Source organism: Lissotriton helveticus, chromosome 10, assembly GCF_964261635.1.
Source record: "Lissotriton helveticus chromosome 10, aLisHel1.1, whole genome shotgun sequence".
In the NCBI taxonomy this organism is placed as follows: Eukaryota; Metazoa; Chordata; class Amphibia; order Caudata; family Salamandridae; genus Lissotriton; species Lissotriton helveticus.
Window position 1 is genome coordinate 1,159,270,587 of NC_136071.1, and position 7,772 is coordinate 1,159,278,358.

The 7,772-nt window shown below is 44.9% G+C and overlaps 1 protein-coding gene across 1 annotated transcript in view; it reads right to left on the bottom strand.

The window, feature by feature from the left end:
* The window catches only part of LOC144784891 (ubiquitin-conjugating enzyme E2 E2), a 738,431-nt gene extending 733,134 nt beyond the window's left edge, over positions 1–5,297 (bottom strand). Inside the window, exon 1 of the mRNA XM_078663985.1 lies at positions 4,921–5,297. The gene's annotated coding sequence lies outside the window, so the exon portion shown is untranslated. The remainder of the gene's footprint in view (positions 1–4,920) is intronic.
* Positions 5,298–7,772: the final 2,475 nt, after the last annotated feature.

Genomic DNA, 7,772 nt, shown 5'->3' on the forward strand with positions numbered 1-7,772 from the left:
ACTGTATTTAATGGTCATTTAATATTCTTCATCACGCACTACATGTAGAATAATGCATGGTCCAGTCTTAGAATCAAGTTAGCTTTTCCCCTCATGACTCCTAGTTTATATCAACATGTTCCCTAAACATTAGATACCAGATAGGGTTTAGGTACATGTCGCTCCGACCCTCCAGACTCTAGTCTCTGCTCCTAGCACAGAGTTCGTAGCCCCCAGCTTCTCCTAGTAATACGTCATTGCCAGTTTTCGCGCACCATTAGATTAAAGGTCCCGGCTCCTTAGGTAGCCCCCTCCTATGTTTCCGCCCATTCATGACATATTCTGTTACGTTTGCATCACATGTCTATGTATACTCCCAGTTACACCTCTTTTTACTGTTATCTTTCGCGACTGCTACGCGTCACGCCTTCTGCTCCACCCACTGCTACGCCTACTGCAATGTAATGCTATGTGTTTGCGCTATGTATATAAGTCAATGTATTGTTATTAAAAGTTAGCGCGCTCATCCCAGACCCGGCCCCAGCAGCTGCTGGGTCATTCTATGCAGGTTGTCCTGATCCTGTCCTTATGCTGTAATAAACCTGCAGAAACTCCTACTACCTCGAATCTTGACTCTTATTTTATTGAGCTATCTGTTATTCATTCATTCATCCAAAAATAGATCCGGTATTATTTATTTATATACCACAATGGGCTGGGCATTTTATGAAACCACGCAGGTGTCCCTCTAGTCCAGGGATGGAAGTCATTAAGGACAACTTATCCAGTATCAGATGCACGGGTTCCCACAAACTGCAGGCGGATGGAGACGCCCCGGACCACACGAAGCAGGTTTGTGCTGCCGCATAGGTACAATTGTGAGGTAGGGCACAGGTTTACTCTTCAGGAAATGAATGGGAGAAACAGCACAACTTGGGAAAAATTTGCAAATGATCGGCTTGGATTCATTAGCAATTTCTCAGTGAAAAAAAGCTTCCAGTGACTAATCCCTCCAAGCCACCCCCAAGTATTTCCAAGGCAATATACCAATTATCTCATGACCGGATGGAGCCATTCCACGTACGGCATAGTACCATGTCTAGGGTACCCAGTACAAACAAAGAAACCAAGAGAACCATCTTCAGAGGAGAAGGAGGTGCACACCTCGAGAATTCACTAGTGCTTGCGGTATTCTTCCATAGTGCAGAAGTTTAGTCCACCACTCAACCACAATTCCAATGTCCCTAGTGATAAATACCTTTTTTAAATAAAAATAAGTTGTGACATTTTGAATGTGATCAATACACCCTTGTCAGAACATTTCATTAGAATACTAAATTAAAAGACTTAACTAGGCCAGAGAGCTGCAAATGGCTATATCTCAAGAAAAGGGAGCATCGACTCACACACGACAGAGACTGTCTCTACACCACTGGCGTACAATTCAGATCATTGATTCATCACACTTCAGGGTCTGTTAGTGATCAGGTGTGCACCTAAGTAACAAACATGAGCCTTTGAAAATATGCCAGATATAAGAGGGTGGTTTGGTTGTGATTTTTTTTTACAGGAGACTCCCTGCTGTACAAGGAAAAAAAGTTGACCCACTTCACAACTTTTAGTACTAGTCTGGGAGTGAATGCCCAAGGTACACTTAGTGTAGGTCTCTCAACCAGTGGTGCAACTATGATTAATACAGCTGGTGCAGTTGCACCAGGGCTCAGTGGTTTGATGGATCCAGTGCACCCGAGTTAGGTCTGTGTTTCGCAACCCAATAAGGGGTTAGGAGGTCTCATTTTTCTGGTTCGGATTGGACCCTTCCTGCACCACTGCGGACAGGAGCGACTGCATGGACAGAATAGGCTAGAAATATAAAATGGATGCTCTTTGGTTGGCATAAATGGCTATGTATGGAGTGTTGCATGAATGAAGTGCTATTTATTGAGTGTTTTATCGAAGGAATGGCTATGTAATCTTGTACTAAGGCCAGAACGACTACGTATATAGTGTCGCATTGATGGAATGGCTACTTTTCAGTGTCACATGGAAGGAATGGCCATGTAGAGTGTCACTTGAACGGAATGGCCATGTCTTCAGTGTCACATGAACGGATTGGCCATTTCTTCAGTGTCACATGGAAGGAATGGGCATGTCTTGAGTGTTGCATGGAAGGAATGGGCATGTCTTGAGTGTTGCATGGTAGGATTGGCTATGTCAAGTGTCACATGGAAGGAAAGGCCATGTTGTGTGTTGCATTAAAGGAATGTCCATGTCTTGAGTGTCGAATGGAAGGAGTGGCCATGTCTCAAATGTTGCATGGAAGGAATGACCACGTCTTGAATGTCGCATGGAAGGAATGACCACGTCTTGAGTGTCCCATGGAAGGAATGACCACATCTTGAGTTTCGCATGGAAGGAGTGGCCATGTCTCAAATGTTGCATGAAAAGAATGAGTGTGTTATGAGTGTCCATGGAAGGAATTGACACGTCTTGAGTGTCCATGGAAGGAATTGCCACGTCTTGAGTGTCGCATGGAAGGAATGGCTACGTCTTGAGTGTCACATGGAAGAATGACCACGTCTTGACTGTCGCATGGTAGGAATGGCTACGTCTTGAGTGTCGCATGGAAGGAATGGCTACATCTTGAGTGTCACATGGAAGGAATGACCACATCTTGAGTTTCGCATGGAAGGAGTTGCCATGTCTCAAGTGTTGCATGAAAGGAATGAGTATGTTATGAGTGTCCATGGAAGGAATTGCCACGTCTTGAGTGTCGCATGGAAGGAATGGCTACGTCTTGAGTGTCACATGGAAGAATGACCACGTCTTGACTGTCGCATGGTAGGAATGGCTACGTCTTGAGTGTCGCATGGAAGGAATGGCTACATCTTGAGTGTCACATGGAAGGAATGACCACGTCTTGAGTGTCGCATGGAAGGAGTGGCCATGTCTCAAGTGTTGCATGAAAAGAATGAGTATGTTATGAGTGTCCATGGAAGGAATTGCCACGTCTTGAGTGTCGCATGGAAGGAATGGCTACGTCTTGAGTGTCACATGGAAGAATGACCACGTCTTGACTGTCGCATGGTAGGAATGGCTACGTCTTGAGTGTCGCATGGAAGGAATGGCTACATCTTGAGTGTCACATGGAAGGAATGACCACGTCTTGAGTGTCGCATGGAAGGAGTGGCCATGTCTCAAGTGTTGCATGAAAAGAATGAGTATGTTATGAGTGTCCATGGAAGGAATTGCCACGTCTTGAGTGTCGCATGGAAGGAATGGCTACGTCTTGAGTGTCACATGGAAGAATGACCACGTCTTGACTGTCGCATGGTAGGAATGGCTACGTCTTGAGTGTCGCATGGAAGGAATGGCTACATCTTGAGTGTCACATGGAAGGAATGACCACGTCTTGAGTGTCGCATGGAAGGAGTGGCCATGTCTCAAGTGTTGCATGAAAGGAATGACCACGTTTTGAGTGTCGCATGGAAGGAGTGGCCATGTCTCAAGTGTTGCATGAAAGGAATGACCAAGTTTTGAGTGTCGCATGGAAGGAGTGGCCATGTCTCAAGTGTTGCATGAAAGGAATGACCACGTTTTGAGTGTTGCATGGAAGGAATGGCCATGTCAAGTGCCACCTGAGAAGGAATGGTACGTCTTCTGTGTCGCATGGAAGGAATGTCCATGTCTTGAGTGTTGCATGAAAGGAGTGGCCACGTCATGATGTTACATTGAAGGAGTGGGCACGTCTCGAGTGTTCCATGGAAGAATTGGCCATGTCAAGTGTTACATGAAAAGAATGGTCATGTCTTCAGTATCACATGGAGGGAATGGTCATGTCAAGTGTCACATGGAAGAAATGGCCATGTCTTCAGTATCACATGGAAGGAATGGCCATGTTGTGAGTGTTGCATGGAAGGAATGACCATGTCGTGAGCGTTGCATGGAAGGAATGGCCATGTCTTCAGTAGCCCATGGAAGGAATGGCCATGTCGTGAGCGTTGCATGGAAGGAATGGCCATGTGTTGAGTATCCCATGGGAGAAATGGCCATGTCATGATGTTGCATTGAAGGAATGGGTATGTCTTGAGTGTTGCATGGAAGAATGACCACGTCTTGAGTGTCACATGGAAGAATGACCACATCTCGAGTACTGCATGGTAAGAATGGCCATGTCTTGAGTGTTGCGTTGTAAGAATGGTTATGTTTTGAGTGTCGCTTGGAAGGGATGACTATAAATTGACAGTCGCACAGATGGACTTTTTCTATATTGGGTGTTGTGTGGAAGGAATAAAACATCATTTCTTACTGCTGAATTGGGACTTTGGACTATTGCTAGTAGGGGGCAGTAGGAAGTCAGAATATAGTGTGAAATCTAATGATCGTATATCGCTTGCCAGGTGAACGGAATGGGACACTGGGGATTGTCAATGGCAGTCTGTGTACTGAAAACTGGAGGTGTCAAACTTAGTACCAGAGTTAAAGTGGGACAGTCCCCTACTGGGGCTGTGGTAGGGGAGATAATGCCGGAGGGAATCAGAGGAGGGAATGACAGAACGCAGGGAGAGGGGACAGACTATATATAAATGGGAGGAAATATTGGAGGGCAGGGAAATAATGAGGTGATCGGATTGAGAGAAGAGGGAGTGAAAAGGAGTAGAAAGAGCATAAGATATGATGGACGTAGGGTCATGGGAAGCAGTGGACTATCAGAGAAAGAAATGTGAGATGAAAGAAGAATCAAACTTGAGGTCCTGAGACGACATGAATGGGACAGAGGCAGGGAGTGGGGGCAGATGGCATGAAGGGGAGCCTGGACGGATCTGGGGTCACTGCAAACACCCCACCAGGGGTCACACACACTCCTGATGTACATTGTGGGGGCTGCCAGCCCAGCACCCCTCCAGCAGCACTCCCAGTGGGTCCAGCCCAGAGGCTCACCTGGCGGTGCTGTTCCCTCCTCGAGGTGCTGCAGCTCAGGCTCCCTTCACTGGCTGTGCATGGGCTTGGGACCCTGCTGTGGGCGGAAGCTCCTGCAGCGCCCCCTGCTGAGGTTCCTTCCTTGCCTTCCTCCTGCGGGTCGGGGTGCGAAGAAGGGCGCCTGCTTTGCCACTAGTGCCTCTCTGCGCGCGCACCGCCCCCGCCGCCGCGAGACACTGAGCAAGAGAGAGCAGCGGCGCGCGCACCCGGAGGCAGCCCCCGGCGCGTGGACAGCAGCAGCAGCAGCAGCCTCAGCGGCGCGCGCACAGAACAAGAACCTGAAGCCAGGGGGAGTAGAGCGCGCGCACAACACACGGTGCCCAGCGCCGAGGTAGGACACACGAGCGCGAGCCCAAGCCAACTGAAATCTTAGACACAAAAGAAGGACACTCTCGGGTATTGAGCGTCGAAGGCCACTGACTAGTACTACGATCAAGACGCCCATCTTTGAAAAGCCCAGCGCTTCATGTTTAAGGTTGAAGATAAAGGCGTAACTCTCAGATTACGATCTATTTTTACAAATTGATATATTTATTTATTGAGTACTTAACAAAAAGTAACTAAAATAGTTGACCTAATTAGAAAATTTGAAATCATGTCGTTTTGTTTACTTTCTTTTTTTCACTTACAAATGATTATGAATTTTACTCTAAATGTGATACGACTGTTAACAGGATTCTCTCGCGGTTTTACTTTCTAAACCTATTTCGTTCCTCTGAGCCCCACTGCCTTTATTTCTCTGCTACCGCTCGGGGCCTCGCTGTGGTGCGCAGACTGACAGGTTTAGCAATAGGGAGGGGCGTGGCCTAAAAGAATGCGATGGGTACGTCGTTTGTTTGGTAGCACGTGCGCAGCGAGGAGTTAGGAAACGTGATTGGGCCTGAGATCTTTATTTGTTTTTGCAGTTTTATATAGCTCGAACTTGATCCAAGTGCATTTATAGTGTTGTACACGAGAACCAGATGTTTTACTCGACAAGTACTTCTTGCATTTCTATTTTTTAGTCACCGGGAAGTTAAATGATTTGGTTTGCCCAGAATCACAATCTGCTAATCCGAGGTGTTCCAAATCCTGCAGCTCTAGCCCTTAGACCGCATCTCCTTCCCCATATATGCAATATTATCGATTTCATTACTCTAAAGCAACAAGTCAAGTGATTCTATGGCGTGAGGTTAGGGTTTCCCCTGAACAGGTGTTCTACTTGCACAACCTGTATTTTAATGACCCACCGGTGCAAAAATAAGTAGATTCACCTAAAGCCAGTATTTTTAGCCCTGTACATACTTCAAACAATAGATCTATATACATAATTCACTTTAAATGTATTCTAGTGCTGCATTAATAATCCCTAATAATTAAAGTAAAGAAAGGCAGAAAATAATGTTACGAATTAATACACACTATTTTGTTTAAAGACCCATTTACTTTCATGTCTGGCCTTTGCAGATTATTAAAAGAGCAACAAATGGATGGTATTTTTTTTCGTGGAAAAGTGGCAACCCTACTTGAGGTTTAGAATACTAAGATCCTCATTCATTAGAGTGACCAGATTTTTAATACCAAAAACTGGGACATGCAGCAGTCATAGAAGTAGGACTGTATGTTGTCATTCATGGTAACAAAGGGACTTCACTCACAAGATTCAGTGACAGAGAACTACACGGACAATAATCATAGTCTGTGAAGTTTGTTCCATTTCTCAAACTTTTGTCTAGCTCATGGAAGATAGAAAGGATAATGGAAGTTGTTCTACTTCACAGCAGTAGGGAGCACATTGGTTTGTTTTGGATGCTGGAACTTGTACCCTTTCATTTATACTAATTAACAACAAAGCCACAAGTGCCAGAGAGAAATGTTAAAACTGGGCTGGTTAAACAAACATGCATTTCTGTGTGGTGTCAGTGGTGTTGAGGCACACATACATTAGAAATTACTTTAATTCACTAAACAAAACAGATTCATGGACCCCTTTTTCAGTATTAATATAGCCAGTATGATTGTGCAAGGCATGTTTAGGCTACAAAAAAATATGATTAAATAACACCTCTCACTCTTATTTCCCCATTACCCACGCTGCGATAAAGTGCAGAGAAAGGCTCCTGAGCATGGGTTTCGACCATGGGTCCCCATCTATGCTCCCCACCCCTCTTTAATACTGCTGTGCTGCATATTGAGGTGACTCAGTGGACCAGCAGAGTAAATTTCTGTCTATAGTATGATTGTGCAAGGTAGGATCGGTGGTACTTTGAGCATGTTCATTGGTTAAAATGTACACACACACATTTCCACCAGCCCCGCTTGCTGAATCACAATAGTCAGAAGTTAACTCTGCTGATGTGCCGAATCCTCTCATTATACAGCACAACAGTAATTAAGAGGAGTGGAGCACACAATTGTCTATCAAAACCGCGTTTTTAATTTATTGAAGTGTGTCAGGAAGGCGGTACAGTCCTCGAAAAACCTGGACTGTCCTGAGAAATCTGGAAACATTGGTCACCCTACCACTCACAGCAAAATAGCTACAAATGGGTGTTACTTACTCTTGTAGTAGTACTCCTGCCTTACTAATGAATTCCAGAAGATAACTTAAAATACTCTAGCTAACTCTTTTTTGTGTATCAGTTATTTTATTGGTTACAATTAAGAATTCAGAAATAACAGCACATACAATGACATGCAAGCCCAGCCTACACCCATATTGAGATACAAATGTTGGTTGTGATATACGCACCAATAACAAGCAATACTATATAACACTAATATAATATTGAAGAGAGGTTGACAAAAGGAAGAGAGGGGTGAGAGAATAATCT